Source organism: Hordeum vulgare, chromosome 3H (genome assembly GCF_904849725.1).
Source record: "Hordeum vulgare subsp. vulgare chromosome 3H, MorexV3_pseudomolecules_assembly, whole genome shotgun sequence".
NCBI lineage: Eukaryota > Viridiplantae > Streptophyta > Magnoliopsida > Poales > Poaceae > Hordeum > Hordeum vulgare.
In genome coordinates, this window is record NC_058520.1 from 482,951,616 (window position 1) to 482,979,027 (window position 27,412).

Sequence of the window (27,412 nt, forward strand, 5' to 3'; positions counted from 1 at the left end):
TCAAATACGCATAAAACAACGTCGAACCTTAAGTGTGCAGACCCTGCGGGTTCGAGAACTATGTAGACATGACCCGAGAGACTCCTCGGTCAATATCCAATAGCGGGACCTGGATGCCCATATTGGATCCTACATATTCTACGAAGATCTTATCGTTTGAACCTCAGTGCCAAGGATTCGTATAATCCCGTATGTCATTCCCTTTGTCCTTCGGTATGTTACTTGCCCGAGATTCGATCGTCAGTATCCGTATACCTATTTCAATCTCGTTTACCGGCAAGTCTCTTTACTCGTTCCTTAATACAAGATCCCGTAACTTACACTAAGTCACATTGCTTGCAAGGCTTGTGTGTGATGTTGTATTACCGAGTGGGCCCCGAGATACCTCTCCGTCACACGGAGTGACAAATCCCAGTCTTGATCCATACTAACTCAACTAACACCTTCGGAGATACCTGTAGAGCATCTTTATAGTCACCCAGTTACGTTGCGACGTTTGATACACACAAAGTATTCCTCCGGTGTCAGTGAGTTATATGATCTCATGGTCATAGGAATAAATACTTGACACGCAGAAAACAGTAGCAACAAAATGACACGATCAACATGCTACGTCTATTAGTTTGGGTCTAGTCCATCACGTGATTCTCCTAATGACGTGATCCTGTTATCAAGCAACAACACTTTGTTCATAATCAGAAGACACTGACTATCATCGATCAACTGGCTAGCCAACTAGAGGCATGCTAGGGACGGTGTTTTGTCTATGTATCCACACATGTAAATGAGTCTTCATTCAATACAATTGTAGCATGGATAATAAACTATTATCTTGATACAGGAATTATAATAATAACTATACATTTATTATTGCCTCTAGGGCATAATTCCAACAGTCTCCCACTTGCACTAGAGTCAATAATCTAGCCCTCACATCACCATGTGAATTACATTGTAATAAATCTAACACCCATACAGTTCTGGTGTCGATCATGTTTTGGCCGTGAAAGAGGTTTAGTCAGCGGGTCTGCTACATTCAGATCCGTGTGCACTTTGCATATATTTACGTCCTCCTCCTCGACGTAGTCGCGGATGAGGTTGAAGCGTCGTTTGATGTGTCTGGTCTTCTTGTGAAACCTTGGTTCCTTTGCTAAGGCAATGGCACCAGTGTTGTCACAGAACAAGGTTATTGGATCCAGTGCACTTGGCACCACTCCAAGATCCGTCATGAACTGCTTCATCCACACACCCTCCTTAGCCGCCTCCGAGGCAGCCATGTACTCCGCTTCACATGTAGAATCTGCTACGACGCTTTGCTTGGAACTGCACCAGCTTACTGCACCCCCATTAAGAATAAATACGTATCCGGTTTGTGACTTAGAGTCGTCCGGATCTGTGTCAAAGCTTGCATCGACGTAACCTTTTACGGCGAGCTCTTCGTCACCTCCATACACGAGAAACATCTCCTTAGTCCTTTTCAGGTACTTCAGGATATTCTTGACCGCCGTCCAGTGATCCACTCCTGGATTACTTTGGAACCTACCTGCCATACTTATGGCCAGGCTAACATCCGGTCTAGTGCATAGCATTGCATACATGATAGAGCCTACGACTGAAGCATAGGGGACGGAGCGCATATGCTCTCTATCTTCATCAGTTGCTGGGCACTGAGTCTTACTCAATCTCGTACCTTGTAACACCGGCAAGAACCCTTTCTTGGACTGTTCCATTTTGAACCTCTTCAAAACTTTATCAAGGTATGTGCTTTGTGAAAGTCCTATCATGCGTTTTGATCTATCCCTATAGATCTTAATGCCTAGAATGTAAGCAGCTTCTCCTAGGTCCTTCATAGAGAAACTTTTATTCAAGTAACCTTTTATGCTCTCCAAAAGCTCTACGTTGTTTCCAATCAATAATATGTCATCCACATATAATATTAGAAACGCCACAGAGCTCCCACTCACTTTCTTGTAAATACAAGATTCTCCAACCACTTGTATAAACCCAAATGCTTTGATCACCTCATCAAAGCGCTTGTTCCAACTCCGAGATGCTTGCACCAGTCCATAAATGGATCGCTGGAGCTTGCACACCTTGTCAGCATTTTTAGGATCGACAAAACCTTCGGGTTGCATCATATACAACTCTTCCTTAAGGAAACCGTTAAGGAACGCCGTTTTGACATCCATCTGCCAGATTTCATAATCGAAAAATGCAGCTATTGCTAACATGATTCTGACGGACTTAAGCATCGCTACGGGTGAGAAGGTCTCATCGTAGTCAACTCCTGGAACTTGTGAAAAACCCTTTGCCACAAGTCGAGCTTTATAAACGGTCACATTACCGTCAGCGTCCGTCTTCTTCTTAAAGATCCATTTGTTCTGAATAGCCTTGCGGCCTTCAGGTAGTATCTCCAAAGTCCACACTTTGTTCTCATACATGGATCCTATCTCGGATTTCATGGCTTCTAGCCATTTGTTGGAATCTGGGCCCACCATTGCTTCTTCATAATTTGCAGGTTCATTGTTGTCTAACAACATGATTGACAATACGGGATTACCGTACCACTCTGGAGCAGCGCGTGATCTCGTCGACCTGCGTGGTTCAACAGAAACTTGAACTGGAGTTTCATGATCATCATCATTAGCTTCCTCCTCAACCGGCGTCGCAACGACAGAGGTTTCCCCTTGCCCTGCGCCACCATCCAGAGGGATGAGAGGTTCGACAACCTCGTCAAGTTCTATCTTCCTCCCACTCAATTCTCTCGAGAGAAACTCCTTCTCGAGAAAAGTTCCGTTTTTAGCAACAAACACTTTGCCCTCGGATTTGAGATAGAAGGTGTACCCAACTGTCTCCTTTGGGTAACCTATGAAGACGCACTTTTCCGCTTTGGGTTCCAGCTTTTCAGGCTGAAGCTTTTTGACATAAGCATCACATCCCCAAACTTTAAGAAACGACAACTTTGGTCTTTTGCCATACCACAGTTCGTATGGTGTCGTCTCAACGGATTTTGATGGTGCCCTATTTAAAGTGAATGCAGCTGTTTCTAATGCATAACCCCAAAATGATAACGGCAAATCAGTAAGAGACATCATAGATCGCACCATCTCTAACAAAGTACGATTACGACGTTCGGACACACCATTACGCTGTGGTGTTCCAGGCGGTGTTAACTGCGAAACAATTCCACATTGTCTTAAGTGAGCACCAAACTCGAAACTCAGATATTCACCCCCACGATCAGACCGTAGGAACTTGATCTTCTTGTTACGATGATTTTCTACTTCACTCTGAAATTGCTTGAACTTTTCAAATGTTTCAGACTTGTGCTTCATCAAGTAGACATAACCATATCTACTTAAATCGTCAGTGAAGGTGAGAAAATAACGATATCCGCCGCGTGCCTCCACGCTCATCGGACCACACACATCGGTATGTATGATTTCCAACAAGTCACTTGCACGCTCCATTGTTCCGGAGAACGGAGTTTTAGTCATCTTGCCCATGAGGCATGGTTCGCACGTGTCAAGTGAATCAAAGTAAAGTGACTCCAAAAGTCCATCAGCATGGAGTTTCTTCATGCGCTCTACACCAATATGACCCAAGCGGCAGTGCCACAAAAACATGGCGCTATCATTGTTTACTCTAACTCTTTTGGTCTAAATGTTATGTATATGCGTATCGCTATCGAGATTCAATATGAACAATCCTCTCACATTCGGTGCATGACCATAAAAGATATTACTCATAGAAATAGAACAACCATTATTCTCAGACTTAAAAGAGTAACCGTCTCGCAATAAACAAGATCCAGATATAATGTTCATGCTCAACGCAGGCACTAAATAACAATGATTTAAGTTCATCACTAATCCCGATGGTAGTTGAAGTGACACGGTGCCGACGGCGATTGCATCAACCTTGGAACCGTTTCCTACGCGCATCGTCACTTCGTCTTTCGCCAGCCTTCGTCTATTCCGCAGTTCCTGCTTCGAGTTGCAAATGTGAGCAACAGAACCGGTATCGAATACCCAGGCACTACTACGAGAGCCGGTTAAGTACACATCAATAACATGTATATCAAATATACCTGATTTTTCTTTGCCCGCCTTCTTATCTGCCAGATACTTGGGGCAATTGCGCTTCCAGTGACCCATCCCTTGCAATAGAAGCACTCTGTTTCAGGCTTAGATCCAGCCTTGGGTTTCTTCGGCGGATTGGCAACAGGCTTGCCGCTCTTCTTCGAATTGCCCTTCTTGCCTTTGCCGTTTCTCTTGAAACTAGTGGTCTTGCTCACCATCAACACTTGATGCTCTTTACGGAGTTCAGACTCTGCGACTTTCAGCATCGCAAACAACTCGCCGGGAGACTTGTTCATCCCTTCCATGTTGTAGTTCAACACAAAGCCTTTATAGCTTGGCGGCAGTGATTGGAGGATTCTGTCAGTGATAGCTTCTTGCGGGAGTTCAATCCCCAGTTCAGCTAGACGGTTTGAGTACCCAGACATTTTGAGCACATGTTCACTGACAGACGAGTTTTCCTCCATCTTGCAAGCATAGAATTTATCGGAGGTCTCATACCTCTCGATCCGGGCGTTCTTCTGAAAGATAAACTTCAACTCCTGGAACATCTCAAATGCTCCATGATGCTCAAAGCGACGTTGAAGTCCCGGCTCTAAGCCATACAAGACTGCACATTGAACTATTGAGTAGTCCTCCTTACGTGCTAACCAAGCGTTCTTAACATCCTGATCAGCCGTAGTGGGTGGTTCATCTCCTAGCGCAGCATTAAGGACATAATCCTTCTTTCCAGCTTGTAAGATTAGCTTAAGATTACGAGCCCAGTCTACAAAGTTGCTTCCATCATCTTTCAACTTAGCTTTCTCTAGGAACGTATTAAAATTCAGGATGACACTTGCGTGAGCCATGATCTACAACACAAATATATTCAAAGTGGACTTAGACTATGTTCAAGATAATTAGAGTTCAACTTAATCAAATTATATGCTAAACTCCCACTCAAAAAGTACATCTCTCTAGTCATTTGAGTGGTTCATGATCCACTTACACTATCCCAAGTCCGATCATCACGTGAGTCGAGAGTAGTTTCAGTGGTAAGCATCCCTATGCTAATCATATCAACTATATGATTCATGATCGACCTTTCGGTCTCATGTGTTCCGAGGCCATGTCTGCACATGCTAGGCTCGTCAAGCTTAACCCGAGTGTTCCGCGTGCGCAACTGTTTTGCACCCGTTGTATGTGAACGTTGAGTCTATCACACCCGATCATCACATGGTGTCTCGAAACGACGAACTGTAGCAACGGTGCACAGTCGGGGAGAACACAATTTCGTCTTGAAATTTTAGTGAGAGATCACCTCATAATGCTACCGTCGTTCTAAGCAAAATAAGGTGCATAAAAGGATTAACATCACATGCAATTCATAAGTGACATGATATGGCCATCATCACGTGCTTCTTGATCTCCATCACCAAAGCACCGGCACGATCTTCTTGTCACCGGCGCCTCACCATGATCATCCATCAACGTGTTGCCATCGGGGTTGTCGTGCTACTTATGCTATTACTACTAAAGCTACATCCTAGCAAAATAGTAAACGCATCTGCAAGCACAAATATGTTAGTATAAAGACAACCCTATGGCTCCTGCCGGTTGCCGTACCATCGACGTGCAAGTCGATATTTCTATTACAACATGATCATCTCATACATCCAATATATCACATCACATCATTGGCCATATCACATCACAATCATACCCTGCAAAAACAAGTGAGACGTCCTCTAATTTTGTTGTTGCAAGTTTTACGTGGTGACCAAGGGTATCTAGTAGGATCGCATCTTACTTACGCAAACACCACAACGGAGATATATGAGTTGCTATTTAACCTCATCCAAGGACCTCCTCGGTCAAATCCGATTCAACTAAAGTTGGAGAAACCGTCACTTGCCAGTCATCTTTGAGCAAAGGGGTTACTCGTAACGATGAAACCAGTCTCTCGTAAGCGTACGAGTAATGTCGATCCAAGCCGCTTCAATCCAACAATACCGCGGAATCAAGAAAAGACTAAGGAGGGCAGCAAAACGCACATCACCGCCCACAAAACCTTTTGTGTTCTACTCGAGAAGACATCTACGCATGAACCTAGCTCATGATGCCACTGTTGGGGAACGTCGCATGGGAAACAAAAATTTTCCTACGCGCACGAAGACCTATCATGGTGATGTCCATCTACGAGAGGGGATGAGTGATCTACGTACCCTTGTAGATCGTACAGCAGAAGCGTTAGAGAACGCGGTTGATGTAGTGGAACGTCCTCACGTCCCTCGATCCGCCCCGCGAACAATCCCGCGATCAGTCCCACGATCTAGTACCGAACGGACGGCACCTCCGCGTTCAGCACACGTACAGCTCGACGATGATCTCGGCCTTCTTGATCCAGCAAGAGAGACGGAGAGGTAGAAGAGTTCTCCGGCAGCGTGACGGCTCTCCGGAGGTTGGTGATGATCTTGTCTCAGCAAGGCTCCGCCCGAGCTCCGCAGAAACACGATCTAGAGGAAAAACTATGGAGGTATGTGGTCGGGCAGCCGTGAGAAAGTCGTCTCAAATCTGCCCTAAAAGCCCCATATATATAGGAGGAGGGAGGGGGACCTTGCCTTGGGGTCCAAGGGATCCCCAAGGGGTCGGCCGAGCCAAGGGGGGGAGGACTCCCCCCCCCCCCAAACCGAGTTGGACTTGGTTTGGTGGGAGGAGTCCCCCTCCCTTCCCACTTCTTCCCTCTTTTTTTTTCTTTTCCTTTGATTTTATTATCTTGGCGCATAGGCTCCCTTGGGGCTGTCCCACCAGCCCACTAAGGGCTGGTGTGTCCCCCAAAAGCCTATGGGCTTCCCCGGAGTGGGTTGCCCCCCTCCGGTGAACTCCCGGAACCCATTCGTCATTCCCGGTACATTCCCGGTAACTCCGAAAACCTTCCGGTAATCAAATAAGGTCATCCTATATATCAATCTTCGTTTCCGGACCATTCCGGAAACCCTCGTGACGTCCGTGATCTCATCCGGGACTCCGAACAACATTCGGTAACCAACCATATAACTCAAATACGCATAAAACAACGTCGAACCTTAAGTGTGCAGACCCTGCGGGTTCGAGAACTATGTAGACATGACCCGAGAGACTCCTCGGTCAATATCCAATAGCGGGACCTGGATGCCCATATTGGATCCTACATATTCTACGAAGATCTTATCGTTTGAACCTCAGTGCCAAGGATTCGTATAATCCCGTATGTCATTCCCTTTGTCCTTCGGTATGTTACTTGCCCGAGATTCGATCGTCAGTATCCGTATACCTATTTCAATCTCGTTTACCGGCAAGTCTCTTTACTCGTTCCGTAATACAAGATCCCGTAACTTACACTAAGTCACATTGCTTGCAAGGCTTGTGTGTGATGTTGTATTACCGAGTGGGCCCCAAGATACCTCTCCGTCACACGGAGTGACAAATCCCAGTCTTGATCCATACTAACTCAACTAACACCTTCGGAGATACCTGTAGAGCATCTTTATAGTCACCCAGTTACGTTGCGACGTTTGATACACACAAAGTATTCCTCCGGTGTCAGTGAGTTATATGATCTCATGGTCATAGGAATAAATACTTGACACGCAGAAAACAGTAGCAACAAAATGACACGATCAACATGCTACGTCTATTAGTTTGGGTCTAGTCCATCACGTGATTCTCCTAATGACGTGATCCAGTTATCAAGCAACAACACTTTGTTCATAATCAGAAGACACTGACTATCATCGATCAACTGGCTAGCCAACTAGAGGCATGCTAGGGACGGTGTTTTGTCTATGTATCCACACATGTAAATGAGTCTTCATTCAATACAATTATAGCATGGATAATAAACTATTATCTTGATACAGGAATTATAATAATAACTATACATTTATTATTGCCTCTAGGGCATAATTCCAACAGGGGGTGCACCAATCTCCTGGCAATCTCAGAAGCAGAAGATCGTCGCCTTATCCTCGTGCGAGGCCGAATACGTAGCAGCAACAACAGCAGCTTGTCAGGCAGTCTGGTTGAGCAGACTCATGGGCGACCTGCTGCTAAAGGAGCACGAAACTGTCACCATCTACGTCGACAACAAATCGGCTATACAGCTGTGCAAAAACCCAGTCTTTCATGATCGGAGCAAGCACATAGATGTGTGGTTTCATTTCATCAGAAGATGCATTGAGGAAGGGAAGATCAGGGTTGAGCACATTCCCACTGGTGATCAGCTCGCAGACATGTTCACGAAGTCACTCGGGCGCACTCGTTTCCAGGAGCTGTGCGCACGCATAGGTATGATGGAAGTTTAATCATTCTGTTCCTACTAGCTTAGGGGGAGATTGTTAGCAAATAAGCTAGTGTTTTAGTCGCAGGCTGGATGTGTTGTTCCTCTTTCTAAGGGTTTCAGTTTCGTGAGTTAAACAGCCCCGTAGTTTCTTTAGGCTTGATCTTGTTTTCCTTCGGCTGAGGACGCGGCATGTGCGCTCCCAGCCCGTAGCTTGCGGCGAACGTTGCTCATGATCGTGGGATGGCACGATCCAGTAGACGAGGCATGTCTCGATCCGTTTTTCCCGTTTTCAAAGTGAATAATAGAGGAAGCAGAAAAGCAGCAGAAGTTTGCGCTGCACAAAAGACTGTCGTCTCTCTCTCTCTCACTCTCGTCGCCATTGACAGAAGCTCTTCCTATCTCTGTCGATCAGGGTTAGGGTAGAGATTACAATTGGCATCACAGCCTTCGTTGGGCCCGAGATATGGCCGGGGACGACACCGGGAGCAAGACGCCATCGACGCCGCGCGCGAGAATCTCCGACGGTTCAGACACGACCGTGGCAGAGAGATCATCGGCGCGGGTGATGCGTGACACCGGCGGCGCGTCATGGCCAATACTGACGAGTACCAACTACACCGACTGGGCGGTCCTCATGCAGGTCATGATGGAGGGACATCACCTATGGGACGCCGTGAAAACAGGCACGGCAGAGCGGAGCGACGCTCGGCTCGCGCTCGAGGCGATTCTGCGCGGGGTGCCGCCTGAGATGGCACCCTCTCTCGCCAGCAAGACCACGGCGAAGGAGGCGTGGGATGCGGTGAGGAAGTTCCTCTCCGTTGTTCCAAGAAGGTATTCACAAATCGCCCTCTCCATAGAGACTCTGGTAGATCTTGACACGCTCACGGTGGAGGAGCTCATCGGGCGCCTCAAGGCCGCCGAGGAGCGGTATGATCTCGAGCAGGCGGAGACGGGGATTGATCGTCTCCTCATGACGATGGAGGAGTGGAACAAGTGCATGAAGCGCACTAAAGCCGATGGATCCAGCGGCTCCGGATCTGGTGGTGGCCGCGGAGGCGGCCGTCGCGGTCGCGGGCGCGGACGTGGCGGTGGGCGCGGCAACAACAGCCGTGCTAAACCCACTGACATATGTCGGCACTGCAAGAAAGCAGGGCACTGGGCGCGGGAGTGCCGCACGCGCCTCCGCGAGGAGTCTAACCTCGTCGAGCAGGGCGGCTACGCCACCGACGGACAAGATGACGCCCCGACGCTCCTGATGGCGGTGATCGACGCCGACCCGTCACAAAGTGTGGGGGAGCACATCATGCTCAACGAAGAGCGCGCGGAGGCGAACCTGGGCGCGGAGGAGGCACCGTGCGATGGCCGGTGGTTCCTGGACACAGGCGCGTCGAACCATATGACGGGAGATCGTGCGTCGTTTGCCGAATTGGACGTGGGCATCACTCGCAGCGTCAGGTTCGGCGACGGCTCCACCGTGGCGATCTGCGGCCGTGGTGCGATCACCTTCACCGTGTGAAGTGGGGACCAACGCGTGCTCACAGATGTCTACTTCATCCCGCGCCTCAAGACCAGCATCATCAGTCTCGGACAGCTGGACGAGCAGGGATGCACCACCAAGATCCATGGCGGCGTCGTGACCCTGTACGATCGCCGCAATCTTGAGCTGGCCCAAGTGAGGAGAAACGGCAAGCGTCTCTATGTGGTGCGCCTAGACATCACGCACCCCGTCTGCCTCTCGACTCAGAGCGGCGACGAGGCGTGGACCTGGCACGCAAGGCTGGGACACCGGCACTTCGACGCGCTCCGTCGCATGAGGCGTGTCGGGCTGGTGCGCGGGATGCCAGTGGTGGATCACGTGGAGGAGCTCTGCGATGCCTGTTTGGCAGGGAAGCAGCGACGCTCTCCGTTCCCAAACCAGGCACGCTACCGTGCAGAGAGACAACTGGAATTCGTGCACGCCGACCTCTGCGGACCCATCACTCCGGCCACACCCGGTGGTAAGAAGTATTTTATGCTCATTGTTGATGATCATAGTCGCTACATGTGGGCTGTGATGCTGCCAGCTAAGGATGCCGCTGCGGACGGCATCAAACACTTCGTCACCATGGCCGAAGCAGAGCAGGGGGTGCGTCTCCGAACGTTCCGCACAGATCGCGGCGGAGAGTTCACCTCTGGGGCGCTCGGTGATTACTTTGCTGAGCAGGGCGTGCAGAGGCACCTAACAGCATCGTACTCACCTCAGCAAAATGGCGTCGTGGAGCGACGAAACCAGACGGTCGTTGGCATGGCACGGAGCATGCTCAAGGCCAAGAAGCTGCCCGGCTGGCTCTGGGGTGAGGCTGTGGCTACTGTTGTGTTCATTCTGAACCGGTCGTACACACGCAGCGTCGACGGCATGACGCCATATGAGGCCTGGCATGGCAAGAAACCGACTGTGCATTACTTGCGAGTGTTCGGCAGCATCGCCTATGTCAAGAGAACACGCCAGGGGCTCAAGAAGTTGGATGATCGCAGCACCAAGATAATCTTCATCGGCTATGAGGAGGGGTCGAAGGCCTACAGGGTCTATGATCCACTGACATGGTGAGTGTATGCCACTCGAGATGTGGTGTTCGACGAAGACGAGAGCTGGGACTGGGGCTCGACGAGCGAGGGTCAGGATGTGCAACCTGCGTTCTGCGTCCAGCTCCCGCTCGCCACTGGCGCAAGCCCGCGCACCCCCACCTGCGTCAGCATTGTCGGAAGCGGGGCGGACGCCAGGAACGCCACGGGCACCTTCGCCACCAGCCACCCCTGTCAGCTCTGGAGCACTGGCAACGCCAGCCTCTCTGTCAGATATGACAGCTACACCCAGCAGCAGCAAGACCAAGGGAGCAGAACCGAGGGGAGTGGAGTTTGCGTCGCCACCAGCAACCATCCCAGACATCTTTGATGCGGACGATGATCTGTCAGTGGAAGGCCATCGATTCAGACGGATGTCTGATATTCTTTGAGGCCCAGCAAAGCAGCCGTCAGAACACTTGATGCTGACAGAAGAGGAGCCGACTAGCTTTCTCGAAGCTGAACCCCATGAGAGCTGGCGTAGAGCAATGCTGGAGGAACTAGCAAGCATCGAGGAGAATGGAACCTGGACACTAAGTGATCTTCCTCCGGGTCATCAGGCAATCGGGCTTAAGTGGGTGTTCAAGATTAAAAAAGATGCAGAAGGAGTCGTTATCAAGCACAAAGCAAGGCTGGTAGCGAGGGGTTTTGTGCAGAAGGAGGGGGTAGACTTTGATGATGCATTTGCACCCGTGGCGTGTTTGGATTCTGTTCGTGTCATGATCGGCACGGCGGCACAACACGGCTGGAGCTTGCATCACCTTGACGTTAAGTCAGCATTTTTTGAACGGTGATCTCAAGGAGGAGGTTTACGTTGCTCAACCACCTGGCTTTGCTCGGAGGGGAGAAGAACAGAAGGTCTACCGCCTGCACAAGGCGCTCTATGGCCTGCGGCAAGCACCGCGGGCGTGGAACGCGAAGCTCGACGCCACTCTGAAGGACTTAGGGTTCTCCTGCTACCCAGCGGATCATGCTTTGTATGCTCGTGGCAGAGATAAGACGCGGCTCCTGGTCGGCGTCTAAGTTGACGATCTGGTCGTCACCGGAGCTGACAAGGAGTGCGTCAGCAGGTTCAAGGCGGAGATGATGGCAAAATTCAGCATGAGCGATCTTGGACTGCTTAGTTTTTACCTCGGCATCGAGGTGAAGCAAGGAGCAGGAGCTATCACTCTCTCCCAGGCGGCGTATGCAGGAAAGCTACTGGAGCGCGCGGGCATGGCAGACTGCAACCCGCCGCATGTCCCCATGGAACCACGACTCCGTCTGAGCAAGACGGGGCAAGAGCCACTGGTTGACGCCACGGACTATCGGAGTGTCATCGGAGGATTGCGGTACCTCACCCATACTCGACCAGACATTGTGTTTGCGGTGGGATACGTGAGTCGATTCATGGAGGCGCCAAACACTGCGCACCTCGCTGCTGTCAAACACCTGCTCCGCTACATTGCAGGAACACGTCGATTCGGCTGCAGATACACCAAGGGCGGAGACAGTCAGCTTGTCGGATATAGCGACTCCGACATGGCCGGGGATGTGGACGATCGAAAGAGCACCTCTGGGAACCTCTTTTTTCTCGGGGGTGCACCAATCTCCTGGCAATCTCAGAAGCAGAAGATCGTCGCCTTATCCTCGTGCGAGGCCGAATACGTAGCAGCAACAACAGCAGCTTGTCAGGCAGTCTGGTTGAGCAGACTCATGGGCGACCTGCTGCTAAAGGAGCACGAAACTGTCACCATCTACGTCGACAACAAATCGGCTATACAGCTGTGCAAAAACCCAGTCTTTCATGATCGGAGCAAGCACATAGATGTGTGGTTTCATTTCATCAGAAGATGCATTGAGGAAGGGAAGATCAGGGTTGAGCACATTCCCACTGGTGATCAACTCGCAGACATGTTCACGAAGTCACTCGGGCGCACTCGTTTCCAGGAGCTGTGCGCACGCATAGGTATGATGGAAGTTTAATCATTCTGTTCCTACTAGCTTAGGGGGAGATTGTTAGCAAATAAGCTAGTGTTTTAGTCGCAGGCTGGATGTGTTGTTCCTCTTTCTAAGGGTTTCAGTTTCGTCAGTTAAACAGCCCCGTAGTTTCTTCAGGCTCGATCTTGTTTTCCTTCGGCTAAGGACGCGGCATGTGCGCTCCCAGCCCGTAGCTTGCGGCGAACGTTGTCCATGATCGTGGGATGGCACGATCCAGTAGACGGGGCACGTCTCGATCCGTTTTTCCCGTTTCCAAAGTGAATTATAGAGGAAGCAGAAAAGCAGCAGAAGTTTGTGCTGCACAAAAGACTGTCGTCTCTCTCTCTCACTCTCATCGCCATTGACAGAAGCTCTTCCTCTCTCTCTCTCGATCAGGGTTAGGGTAGAGATTACAGCTGGATGTCCGACGGTTGTACGTCCTGCTGCCCGCCGTGCCCCCCACCCGCATCACCAAGCATCCCAACGGCGTCTGCCTATTTCCCGGTACCACCCACCTCCCCCTCCCCTCTTCCTTCACACGAGTCCATAGCTGACGGCGTCCACCGTCTCCAAGCTCACGAATACGCCGATTTGACAGGGAGCAGCACAAGAACACCCCCCATATTTGACAGGGAGCAGCACATGGATGTTGATTTTGTTAGCTATGTTCTTATTGAAGCCAGCATGGCTAGGTAGTTCTCGTGACGCACAATTTGCTCGTTTTCAGCATCAGCAGGAAGAAGATGATTTTAACTTTTTTGAAATGACTAATCAGTGAGGATGCTGGACAACAAAATAGAAGGAATGTGGATCTCAAAACTGAAAAAAGCAGGCCACCTTGGTGGCTCTGTCATCAGGAAAGAAGCGATGAAGATTCACAAAAATCAGATTTTTTGACAGCAACTCATCCGCCCCACTCCCGCCTTTCGTTGTCTTATATGAAGAAAATTCATAGAAGTATCGGAACCGGTTGTGAAGATGGGAAAAGAAAATCCCTAATTGCATCTCTGAAACAATGCCATTTTTTGTGGAAAGGCTGGGCGTCTCGGCACTAAGGGGCTCGCCATAACTTTTGTTTCGTCACCAAAGGGCTCGCTGTAAGTTATTCTATGAAGTAATTCGATCGCCAAGGAGTCATTTCGCTAATTCAATGAACATTGTTTTGTTTTTCTGTAGCAAGTTATTCTATGAATTATGAACACTATGCAAGGAAATCAGCAGCTGCCATTGTTCCGAGAATGAGCTAATTCTCTGAAAATGAGTTTTGCTTTTCTGTATGAATTCTGAACATTGTTCAAAGAAAACAACAGCTGCCACTATTCATCATCAGTTTAGCCCCTTTTAACATAAAGGAACAACTCTTTTTCTCGCTACTTCTATTTTTGTACTGTGTTTCTTGTGTAGGAGGAGAAATTGATTCTCACACCACAAAAACAACAGACCATCAGGGATGTTATTCAGGTTGACATATCTCCATAGACAATCTAACCTCTACAGGGATGAGTAAGAGATGAAAAACATCAATTGAAAGCACCACAAAGGTAAATAAGCAATGGTAACATCATTTGAGAACATCCTTTTTTTCTTTTCTTTACCTGATCTTTTCATAGGTCAATAACTTACATCATAAATGTCAATAACTTACAACATAATATTGTTTTATAAGCAGTCTTTCACACTAAAACGACAACGCAGGCCATACTTTTGTTCACTGTTCTTCGTGCTAGTATCAAGAACAGTACCATACACAAGTAAAAATGAGCATCCCTATTCTCTGTGCCCACTATGCAAAAAAAAAAAAAACGTGCCCCAAGAAAGTAATTGCCTCCTTTTCCCCCCCATAGTATCAGATGCGTGTTGTAGCTCTCTGGTCCAGCCCATGGTGCCTCGTTATGTCGCCTGTTTTTGGAGGACAGATGAAGGGAGTTATTACCTTTTTGTTCCAATATAAGAAAATATGATAAGCCATAATAAATCATAAAAGATTAACACTGCTAGTATAGAAAATTTATGCATTACTGGGTTATTTTGGGGGCATCGTGGTGGCCTTCCTGCCTGCACTTGGAACACTTCCTTACTCCTTGTTTCTTTAGCTTATCAGAAGCTTTTTCGTACATCGTCTTTGGCCTATCACCAAGGTTGAAACCTTTAGTGCGTGACATCGGGGGGTCTCCCAAACCAAATGTTTGCTGCACCTCGACGCCACCCATGCTAGATGCACCGATGGTAGACACAACGTTTTGATGCACGCGCCTAGGGGTGTGCAGCTCGCCGTCTCCCTCGTGCCCAGCATCAACATTCAGTTACTGAGGATCATCGGTACACCGTCGCTTCTGACCTGAGAGTTGTTCTTGGCGGAGCCGCTTGTCTAACCCGATTTTGTTTATTGCCTCATCGATTCCTTCCACGAACAGGTCGTACGACCTGTCGTCCGTGCATTCATTTGACAATGCGGCCGATACCTGGCTCATGACTATAGAATGCATAACTGTCAGGTGTGTTCTCTGTCCATTTTGATCAACATTTCCATCCGTCATCGTAGCTACCACATGGCCTGCAGCTACTGTCCACCTAGGATTTATAAAGCTTTCAGGGAGGCGACTCAACCCATTGTGTGTTGCTACCGCTAGGACGTGGCAGCAATGCAAACCGTCCCGACTGAACTTGGAACATGAGCAACGGTACACTTCACCAGGTGCTATTGACACAGTGTATATCATCTTTGAAAATTCTGGGTCCTTGTAGCCGGACTGCCTTGTCACCAGAATTTTTTCACCAGCAACAACAACCTCAACTCTGGAAGCTGTGGCTTGTAGGGAGGCGACTCAACCCATTGTGTGTTGCTACCGCTAGGACGTGGCAGCAATGCAAACCGTCCCGACTGAACTTGGAACATGAGCAACTGTACACTTCACCAGGTGTTATTGACATAGTGTATATCATCATTGAAAATTCTGGGTCCTTGTAGTCAGCCTGCCTTGTCACCAGAAATTTTTCACCAGCAGCAACAACCTCAACTCGGGAAGGTGTGGCTTTTTTCATCTCTTCCGCAAATTTGGCGTATATTGGTGGTGTGTATATCTTTGCGGCCTCTCTTTCCATAGGGTTGTAACTCAAGTGACGTTGTTCTCTCAGTTCGGTTTTCTCTCTTAGTCGATCAAGGTCACTATGCTTCTTTTCCTGCACAATTTGGTACTGCTTGAAAAACGTCGCAATCGAGTCTTTCTTGAGGACGTAACCTTTGACTAGAGAGTTGGTGCTCTCGCTCCTCCTAGTTGATGACGTGAATGGACACCAAGACGAGCACCTGATGCCATTTTTCCCCTGTCTTAGGGTTACGCGAGTCAAGACGGACATCAAGACGAGCACGTGAAACCATTGTCCCCCGTCTTAGGGTTACGCGAGTCGAGGCGGACGTCGTCACCGCAGCGACGACGAACGTCGAGACGAGCACGTGACACCACTTCCCCTCTGTCTTAGGGTTACGCGAGTCGAGGTGGACATCGTCGCGATTATCGTGACGACAAACGTCGAGACGAGTACGTGACACCACTTCCCCTGTCTTAGGGTCACGCGAGTCGAGACGGATGTCGTGGTAGCGACGACGGATGCCAAGACAAGCACGTGACACCACTTCCCCTCTGTATTAGGGTTACGTGAGTCGAGGCGGACGTCGTCGCTTTCGCGACGGTGGACGGCGAGACGAGCATGTGACACCACTCCCCCCTGTCTTATGGTTACCGAGTTGAGGCGGACGTTGTCGCGGTAGCGACGACGGACGCCGAGACGAGCACATGACACCATTGCCTTCCTGTCTTAGGGTTACGCAAGTCAAGGCGGACGTTGCTACCGCGACGATGGACACCGAGACAGCACGTGACACACCACTACCACCCTGTCTTAGGGTTATGCGAGTCGAGACAGACGTCGTCTAATTTTAGAAATTATGAACAAATGTTTTTGCATTCTCAAAAATTGTAGTGAATTTTGAAAATGTTTATGATTTCCAGAAAAAATTGCAAATTTAAAAGTTGTTCATAATTTTAAATTTTTCTCGCTTTGGAATATTTTTGTTGCTAATTTTAGAAGTTGATGACTGTAGATCAATTCAATGAACATTCGAGATTCAACCAATAATGTTGTAGATTTATTTAATTGAGTAAATAAAATGGGCAAGTTAGTACTAATTGAGTACACTATTTTTTTTCTTGTTAAAAGTGTTTTTCATGAAATTTTAATCGAAAGGGAATAGTGGGATAGGCTAATTTATTTTTCTGGACAAAAGTAGCAGTTCATTTTAGTTGAAAGAAAATTTTAAAAACAAGAACATGTTTATAAAATTCCGAATAAATATTCAAAATTTTCAAACAAAAGAAACATGAAAAAGAAAAAACGGAAGAGCAAAGAAAAAAAAAAGAAACAAAATGGGAGAAAAGGCAAAATGGAATGGGCTGGCCCACGTCAGCCGCCCCCTGTGTGAAACCTCGCTCTGCGTCACATAGGAGCTCCGTTGTTGAGCCCTCTGCCCTGCTAATCGGTGGACTCTCTGGTCCTAATTCGGCTGCCTCCAGGCAGCCCATTCTGCCCCTGAACAGGTCCAAACTCTTCCAGGTGGGCTGCACTGCCGGAGAAGTTGCCAATGTAGCCGAACACATCATGGATCGCTACCTGAAGTGAGAAGCGATAAATAGGAAGTTGATATGTGAAGTTTTATGAAGGTACAGGAGATTCGAACACGCCCTTAGTACTGCCTAGTGTGAGGATACAAAATATGTGAAGTTTTATAAATTAGGGCTACATCAAGGGTCAGCTTTGAGCCCTTATCTTTTTGATTTGGTGATGGATGAGGTCACAAGGGATATACAAGGAGATATCCCATGGTGTATGCTCTTTGCGGATGATGTGGTGCTAGTCGATGATAGCCGGATGGGGGTTAATAGAAAGTTAGAGTTATGAAGGCGAACTCTAGAATCGAAAGGTTTTAGGTTTAGTAGAAGTAAAATTGAATACATGAGGTGCAGTTTTAGTGCTACTAGGCACGAGGATGGAGAGGTTAGCCTTGGTGCGCAGGTGGTACCGGAGAGAGACACGTTTCGATATTTGAGGTCCATGTTGCAGAAGGATGGCGATATCGATGTAGACGTGGGCCACCGAATCAAGGCTGGATGGATGAAGTGGCGCCAAGCTTCTGGCGTACTCTGTGACAAGAGAGTGCCACAAAAGCTAAAAGGCAGGTTTTATAGGACAGCTATCCGACCTGCGATGTTGTATGACGAGGAGTGTTGGTCAACCAAGAGACGACATATCCAACAGTTAGGTGTAGCAGAGATGCGCATGTTGAGATGGATATGTGGCCACACAAGGAAGGATCGGGTACGGAATGACGATATACGAGAGAGACTTGGGGTAGCACCGATTGAAGAGAAGCTGGTCCAGCATCGTCTCAGATGATTTCGACATATTCAACGGAGGCCACCGGAAGCGCCGCATAGCGAACGGATAAAGCGTGCTGAGAATATTAAGAGGGGTCGTGGTAGACCAAACTTGACATGGGAGGAGTCCGTTAAGAGAGACCTGAAGGTTTGAAATATCGACAAAGACTTAGCCATGGAGAGGGGTGCGTGAAAGTTAGCTATCCACGTTCCAGAGCCATGACTTGGCTTCGAGATCTTATGGGTTTCAACTCTAGCCTACCCCAACTTGTTTGGGACTGAAAGGCTTGGTTATTGTTGTTGTTGTATATAAATTAGTGCATGGTAGTGTGAGGATGAGGTAGAGGTCATGACAGCGGAGTCGGTGTTTGAATGGTACTAAACATGCCCTCAGTCGGTGATGTTTCAACCGAAAATCGTAATTTGACCGAAAATCGTCTCGTACTGAATGTGCTAGAGAGAAGTGAACACTCTGCCAATGTTTTGCACAGCAAGCTGCTTTGACAAGAGGTGCGGTGTGGGTGACTGTCATTTTGCTTGTTGCTGAAAGTAGTCTGATCGCCCCGTGGTCCTCCATAACAGGTGTATGTATCCGTCTTCCTGAAATCTTTTGTGTTTTCTTTGCTAACCGGGTGTAGGACTGAATATTGACACCTCTTTTCAGAACGAAGAGGACAAGCCCCCTCGCCCGTCCTCTCACTTGGTTTCCCTGCTGAGTTAGACTCTAGGCAAGCCGCACACCGCTCTAGTACTGATGTATGGGCCAATGTATTTTTAGAATCTTAGACCCAGATAGATCAAGACAAAAAAAATACAAATTGGCAGCTACCATGATTAAAAGCACTTCACTTGGAAACCCCAGCCTCCAGCTCCTCGTCATACTGGATAACGGAGCTCTCTAACAGAACCATGTGTGGCCTCTGCTCAGTCGTCACAGACTGCAAGGAGGGGGGACGTCGCCTGCAGTGCAGCCACACCAGACCGCATAATCTCTTTGTCCTACTCTTTTTGCATCCATGCACGATGTTTTATAAAGGAACACAAAACATATCGTCTCAGCAAGCAACTTAATAATCTTACACTCAAAAATCAAAACAGACACAAATCATAAGCTTTCATAGTGCCGAGCAATCCAGTAGAAGTACTGCAGAAAATTTTCAGCAAGCAACTTAATAATCCGAGATTCCAACTACATGCAAATGGGGATAGACTTGAATGTGCCGAGCAATCCAGTAGAAGTACTGCAGAAAATTTTCAGCCCTATCTCCCACTCCCACGGTGATAATACTCGCTGCACTCCAAATGGAATCTCAGCCCCGTGAATACGCCAACTGAAGCACTCAAAGTAGGAGACACCCCGACCACCCGTACGCCCCCTGTCCACTCAGGCTTTGTCATCCACGCCCTCAGCGATGATGGATCACACGTTGAGAGGGGGAGCATGGAGGTCGTCCTCTCCATAGCCCCTACACTGATTGGATATTCGCCTGCGGTCATCCTCATAGGGCCGCGTGCTGTCGTAGTACCGTTGTTTGAGTGAACCACCCCTCGGAGGGGGTGTCCGACTACGGATGCGATCATCACGCCTCCGATCTCCGTACTGGCCTCTGAAAGGAGGAGGAGTTCTTTGGTGTCTTCCGGATGCAAGTGGGCTATGAGCCGACTGCATCTTGTCGCCCACACGGACTTACTATGGATGCGATGGTGCGACTGGGACACCGTGGAGTTTTTCTCTACAGTAGTCTTTAGAAGTGTCTGGATCTGTCGAATGCCTTCCCCGGCTGCTGAATCAAATGGATGAATGGAGTCACCGATCCGAGTGGCTGCAACCAAGTTCTACAGCGGGGTACGCATCAGACGATACTTACGCGGGTGGTTCTTAGAAAACAACCGCGTGCGGTTGCGATTGGATCTGGGTTGCTCTCTAGCCGCACAGTCCTAGAGTGACTTCTGGAGCCGCTTGAGCCGCTCGCACTCAACCAAGGTGGCTTGACGTGTGACCTCCAAGGCCATCTCCTCCGGGGTAGTCCAGGTGACAGGGGTAAGCCGGGTGTGATCGTTCCTTCGCCCGAGCTCTTCTTGCTGCTCCCGACTAAGGGGCTAGGGAACGTAGGCGTCGGAGTTGACGTTGTCGTGTCGGCCTCGATCTCGCCCGCAGGAGGTGCATGCAGAGTACCTAGGATATCCCCTCGCTGTGTTAGCCATCAAAATCTCTGCAGCATGTCCGCTAATCTCATACTCGGACTCGTCGATGGAGTCTTCGCACGATGAGGGGAACAAGCTGAGGGTGGGCTCGTCGAAGTCGAGCATGGCCACTTTGAAAAGGACGTGGATGTCGCCTAGAGGGGGGGTGAATAGGCACTTTAAAATAGTTAAGGTTTAGGCTTGAACAAATGCGGAATAAAACTGACGTTTAATATGTCAAGCACAAAACCTACAAACAACTAGGCTCTCCTATGTGCACCAACAACTTATGCTAAGCAAGATAAACAACTAAGTGATAGCAAGATATATTACAATAAACAATATGTCTATCATAAAGTAAAGTGCATAAGTAAAGGGTTCGGGTAAGAGATAACCGAGGCACGGGGAGACGATGATGTATCCCGAAGTTCACACCCTTGCGGATGCTAATCTCCGTTAGAGCGGTGTGGACGCACAATGCTCCCCAAGATGCCACTAAGGCCACCGTAATCTCCTCACGCCCTCGCACAATGCAAGATGCCGTGATTCCACTAAGGGACCCTTGAGGGCGGTCACCGAACCCGTACAAATGGCAACCCTTGGGGACGGTCACCGAACCCGTACACGTGGCAACCCTTGGGGGCGGTTACCGGTACCCGTACAAATTGCTCGGGGCAATCTCCACAACCTAATTGGAGACCCCGACGCTTCCCGGAGCTTCACACCACAATGATTGAGCTCCGAGACACCACCAAGCTTCTAGGACGCCAAAGCATCCACGAAGAACAATATCAAGGGTACTAAGTACCAAAGGTAGTAAGCTTCTCAACTTCTCACTTCCACGTATCACCGTGGAGAACTCAAACCGATGCAACTAATGCAATGGCAAGAACACACGAAGTGGTCAAGTCCCTCACACTCAAGTCCCTCCACAGCAACAAAAGCTATGGAGAAATATGAGAGGAAGAACAAGGAGCTCACAAAGAACTCCAAGATCAAGATCCAAGGGGTTCCCCTCACATAGAGGAGAAAGTGATTGGTGGAGATGTGGATCTAGATCTCCTCTCTCTTTTCCCTCAAGAACAAGCAAGAATCATTGGAGGGATTGAGACTAATCAAGCTCTAAGAATGTCAACAATGGAGGTAGAATAAGAGCTCAACGGATGGATAAGACCAAGGGGGAAGAAGACCCCCTTTATATAGTGGGGGAAGGAATCAGACCGTTACCCCCACTTTCTGCCCGAGCTCCAGCGGTACTACCACTGGCACTCCAGCGGTACTACCGCTGGCACTCCAGCGGTACTACCGCCAGCTAGCGGTACTACCGCTGGCTGCAGCGGTACTACCGCTAGCCCCGTGGTAGTGCAACGGCACTACCACCGCCAAGAAAGTCTTCGCAAAAAGGTCCGTCCACGAACAACCGCTAGGCAGGCGGTACTAAGCTCCTGGAGCGGTACTACCGCCAGCCAGCGGTACTACCGCTAGGGCCAGCGGTACTACCGCCAACTCTAGCGGTACTACCGCTAGGTCCAGCGGTACTACCGCTCGCCACTGAAACAACCATAACTTTCGCATACGAGCTCCGAATCGAGCAAACCCAAGCTTGTTGGAAATCTTAAGACCATGCGGTTATGAAAATGCCAAAGATATAGAGATGTGAGTCCTCTATGAATGAAGAACCGACAAAAACTCCAACATTGAAAACATCATAGTAGATGCATATGGACTCCGTTTTCGATGAACTCGAGCTTGTCACTAAGATGACCATAAGCTCTAAAACTCACAAAGAGAAACACCAAACAAGAACCAAGAAGTATGATGCAAGGATGCAAATGGTTTGAGCTCTCAACGAATGATACGATCAAGCTACTCACTTGAGAGCCCCCTTGATAGTACAGCAATCTATCCTAAACAGAAAACCTATCAAGGGCAAACCTATACCTTGCACCTCGTCCTCTTGAGCTAGATGATGATGATCTTGGCTTCCTCAAGATGGACCACCTTTCTTGATTGTGTTGGCTTGATGAAGACTAGTTGATTGCTCCCCCATACTCACTATGGGTGAGCCACTCTTCAGAATATCTTCACAAGTCCATTGCCACCACAATGGACGGCAAGCTTCAAGCATGATATCTTCGTGCTGATCCACTTGAACTTGCACATCGCAATCTTGATGACGATCACAACTTGACATCATACTCCATGGGTTGTATGAGATCTTCCCTTTGACGCAAGCCCATGGAAACACACCTAACCCCCACATAGAACTCTCACGAAGACCATGGGTTAGTACACAAACACGTAATGGACAATGCTTACCATACCATGGGATCACTTGATCCCTCTCGGTACATCTTGTACGCTTTGTGCGTTGATCATCTTGATTTACTCTTTGTCTGAGATCTTGATCAACCATTGATGATGATCACAACTTGACGTCATACTCCATGGGTTGTATGAGATCTTCCCTTTGACGCAAGCCCATGTAAACACACCTAACCCCCACATAGAACTCTCACGAAGACCATGGGTTAGTACACAAACACGTAATGGACAATGCTTACCATACCATGGGATCACTTGATCCCTCTCGGTACATCTTGTACGCTTTGTGTGTTGATCATCTTGATTTACTCTTTGTCTGAGATCTTGATCAACCATGTGTCTCTATGACCATTCTTTGGATAATACCTTGAATACCATCTTGGTCATCATATAAACTCCTTGAACCCAACAGATGGACTTCAAGAAGTGCCTATGGACAAATCCTATAAATGTAACTTAAGGCAACCATTAGTCCATAGGAATTGTCATCAAGTACCAAAACCACATATGGAGATATATGCTCCAACACACTTGTCCCGCCATGGCTTGAAGACCCACAATATGCTTGATCCAGCATTGAAGTCGTGAGCGTCCAGAACGCTTGCAACGGGCCGCAACAGGATGAGGGGGCCGAACAGTACAAAACCGACGGCTATCAGAGAAGGACTCCCTATGTCATCGTGCTGAAATGCGTCGCACCGCGGGCGGGCAACGCATTTATGTCCAATGGCGCTTCCTGCCACTATGTACGATCATTGGCATAAAGTTGAGGGAACTGAAGAGGATCTCTCCATCGAGTGTCATCATGATGACTGGAAAAAAAATGTATCTCCACATGCGCCGAATTTCAGTAAATGCGCAACTCCACAGTGGGTGCCGAACTTGACAATAGTATCAGGGGTACGAGTGAGGGGGCAGAGCCTAACTACGACGCAGGTGTAACACTCAGATGTACGAGTTGAGGCCCATCTCAGAAGAGGCAAACACCCTACCACTACTAGGAGAAAGCTTATAGATAGAACCTTATCAGTAGCACGGGGTAGATGGGCGTCACTACTGCTACTTAGTAGTAGCGCGTGCAACAAACGTGCGCTACAAGTAGGAATATAGTAGTAGTGTGTGCCGCTGACCCGACGCTACTGCTAAGTGGTCCCATCGTCACTCACCGGGGCTGCCCATAGTAGTATCATTTGGCGAAAACCAACGTTGCTACTAGGCACGTAGAAGTATCGCGTGTCTATTGCCCACTGCTACCGCTATGTTCGCATGGTGCCAGCAAGTGGACCCCACTTAGATGGAGAGCCGGACACCAACACGCGCTACTGCTATAGAGCTTAGTAGTAGTGTTGTTAGCCATCCTGTGGCATTGTTAAGTTTATCCACTTATCTTCTTCCTCGCGCCTCACTCTCTCCCTCCTCCCTCCATCCCTCTCCACTCCCTCCCTCTCTACTCTCTCCCTTTCACCGACGCTCCCTCATCTCGGCTGTCATCCCAATGCGGCGGCCCTCCTTGTCTCGGCCCTCCCTCGTCCCGTCCTGGCCCTCCTCCATCCCGGCCCTCCCCAGTCTCGGCCCCCATGCGGCCGCCCTTCCCCATCCCGGCCGTCCACCGCTACTGCGAGGCCCCACTGCCTCTCGCCATCGTCGACCCCCTCCATCGTCCCAAGTCCCCTTCGCCGCAGGTATCCTCCATCCTCTACCTATCTTCTTCTTTGTTTTAATTTCTAGGGTTCATATGGTAGATAGTTTATAGGTAGGATGATAATGGCAGCAAAGGTGGACACTTCCTAGGGTTCATATGTTAGATAGTTAATAGTAAATTAGTATGTCTCTGTATGTTATTGCAGGGATTTAGTTTTTGTAGTACATATATTGAATTTGAGAAGTTTCATTATAAATTGATTAGCAATTGCATAAAATATGAAGCTAGTATTTTTGCAATGAAAATGTGAAGAAATGAAACCTCCCAATGGCCTATGTTTTGCCAGAATGTTGATTCATTTCCATTTTGGCAAATTTCGTGCATTCGGTATGTTTCGTTTTTAGAAAAGGTTATGCCGAAATTTTGTCAGAATACAATTAGACGACAATCCGGCAAAACATGGGCCATTGAGAGGTTTCTTTTTAATTTTCATTTTCATATTTTCGTTTTCATTTTCATTTTCCACTTGGATGACTAATGCTTATAGGGTGCACTTTCAGTTTGTCGAAGCTCCTTGTGTGACTTTCAGTGTGTTCTTGATGGAGGAATACCGACTGTTGTCGGGGGTTCACTTCCTCTTCGTCTCTTCCTGGGATATATACCTCAGTATAATGCATAAGGAGACAAGAAGAGATGTGACCATCACCGACGATCGAAATATTAGTGTGAGGAAGAGAAGAAGAGGAGGAAGCGACCAACACCGACGGTCGAAATATGAGAGGAAGAATCTCGACTATTGTCATGGGGGTCGCTTCCTTCTTCGTCCCCGTGTGCTAGATATTTTGGTAATGCACGTGGTAACAAAGGGAGGAGCTATCATCACCGACGGTACAATGCATTTAATCACTCGCATTTTGGTTGCTCAACTTGGGAAGCTCTAGGCAAGGCATATGGATTTGAGGAGGATATGTAAATAACCTTGGATATCCGTCCTAAAGATGATATCGAAGGTAATATCGACATTTGGTTGGATGTTGATATGCTTACAGTTTTACCTCTATGTGAGTTTGTCAACCATATTTGTTAAGTAATTTGCATTATTTATTTAAAAATGGTTGATGTCCATCCCTACTTAACTTGTTTATTTTTAATTGACAGCTTATTTCTCTTCTTCAAAAGAAACTCAAAAAATAGTAGACATGACCTACTACAGTCCTGGCTCCGATCTAACTTGTTGGAGAAAAATCATGTGATCTCATTTGTTAATGATGTTGATGATTATAAGATAAATTATGAAGATATTGGCGAAAGTTATTCTGAATATGTGCCACCAGTGCACGAGTTGAACCCTAATAATTTCCATGTAGATACCATGGTAAGATTATTTTTTACTATTGTGTGAGTCATTAATTAGTCCATCTTTTCCATACATACTTTTTTCTTAAGCAAAACTAGATTGCTCACTATGTTATTATTATGTTCTTCAATAGAAATTCAGGTCAGAGGTTGTGCCTGAAATGATATAGAAGGTCATTATTTGAATATTACGAGCTTACGCCATGGTGGCCTAGATGTTTCCACAATGCATACTCGCTTTCTAGAATGGATGGAAGCCTGAAACTTAAAGATTTAGCAATTCGAGAGACGATTTCCTATGCATGGTGGTAGCTACACACTCTCGCATAAGTGCCTTTATAGATATATGCGGTGTCGGTTTTCCATGGCATTGGGACAAGTGCATGTTTGTTGTATAGAAATGACCTTTTCCCACTTAACTTTGTCTATTTTATTTACCTTTTTGACACAAGTGACTTTTCGTTGTGTAGAAATGACGTTTCTCACTTCTCTCGGTCTTTTTGCTTGCCTTTTTGGCATAATTGCTTGTTTTCTTGCTCGACTAGTCCACAGTCATGATATTTTCATTATAGAATTATTTTTCATAGTATAAAAAAAATTACCAAAATAATTGGAGATATAAATTTGGTCTGTCTGTAGCTACCACCATGGGTAGCAAATTATTTCCGTTAGCAATTTAATGAAAAAACGCAGACAACTACTTGGGGGAGATGCGAAGGATTTACCCATGCCACATGTGGAAGATAGGTAAATCTCTATTCTTCACAATGAAGAGAGTGGACCTTATCTGTTTTATGCTAACCCAGCTTAATCACTTGCACCCATTCACTTTAATCTAAATGTTGTTTCTTGCACAATTATTATTGATGTTGTATATTAATATGTATAACCATGTGTAAATACAATATAAATATAAGAAATAAATATTATTAGTAGTGGTGCGGATTAAAAAAACACGCTAGTGCTAACTCAGTTACTAGTAGCGATCGGCAATCGACACTATTGCTAAGAGTTAGCTATAGCAATGGGCAACCGACGCTACTGCTAAAAGTTAGTTGTAGCGCCGTAGCATTAGCGGGCCTCCCTCGCTATTGCTAGACTTTTGACCCGCGCTATTGCTAGGGTTTTTCCTAGTAGTGTACATCTCAAGCCCACGGGCTAGTGTTTGCTTATGAGGGGTGTGAATACACATGATGTTGAACCTATCATGGTTTTGTCATGACGGGTGTCCTCATGAGAGAACTTAGGTGTGACGCCATCGCAACTAGGTGGCAGCTTGAACGGGGTTGGTCAGAATCGAGAGACGCGAGTTTATCTAGGTTCGGCCTAGATGACAAGGCCTAAATCCCAGTGCGCAACTCGGCGGAAGGCGGTTCATGCAGAGGCCTCGAGGTACGACTCGCAAGGAAAGTCCAAGAAAAGGAAAAAATCCGTCACAAGAGAAGCAAGACTAGGATTTCACCAAGTTATCTAGTCCCTCTGTTCCAAAATAAGTGTCTCAACTTTATACTAGCTCTGGTATAAAGTTGTACTA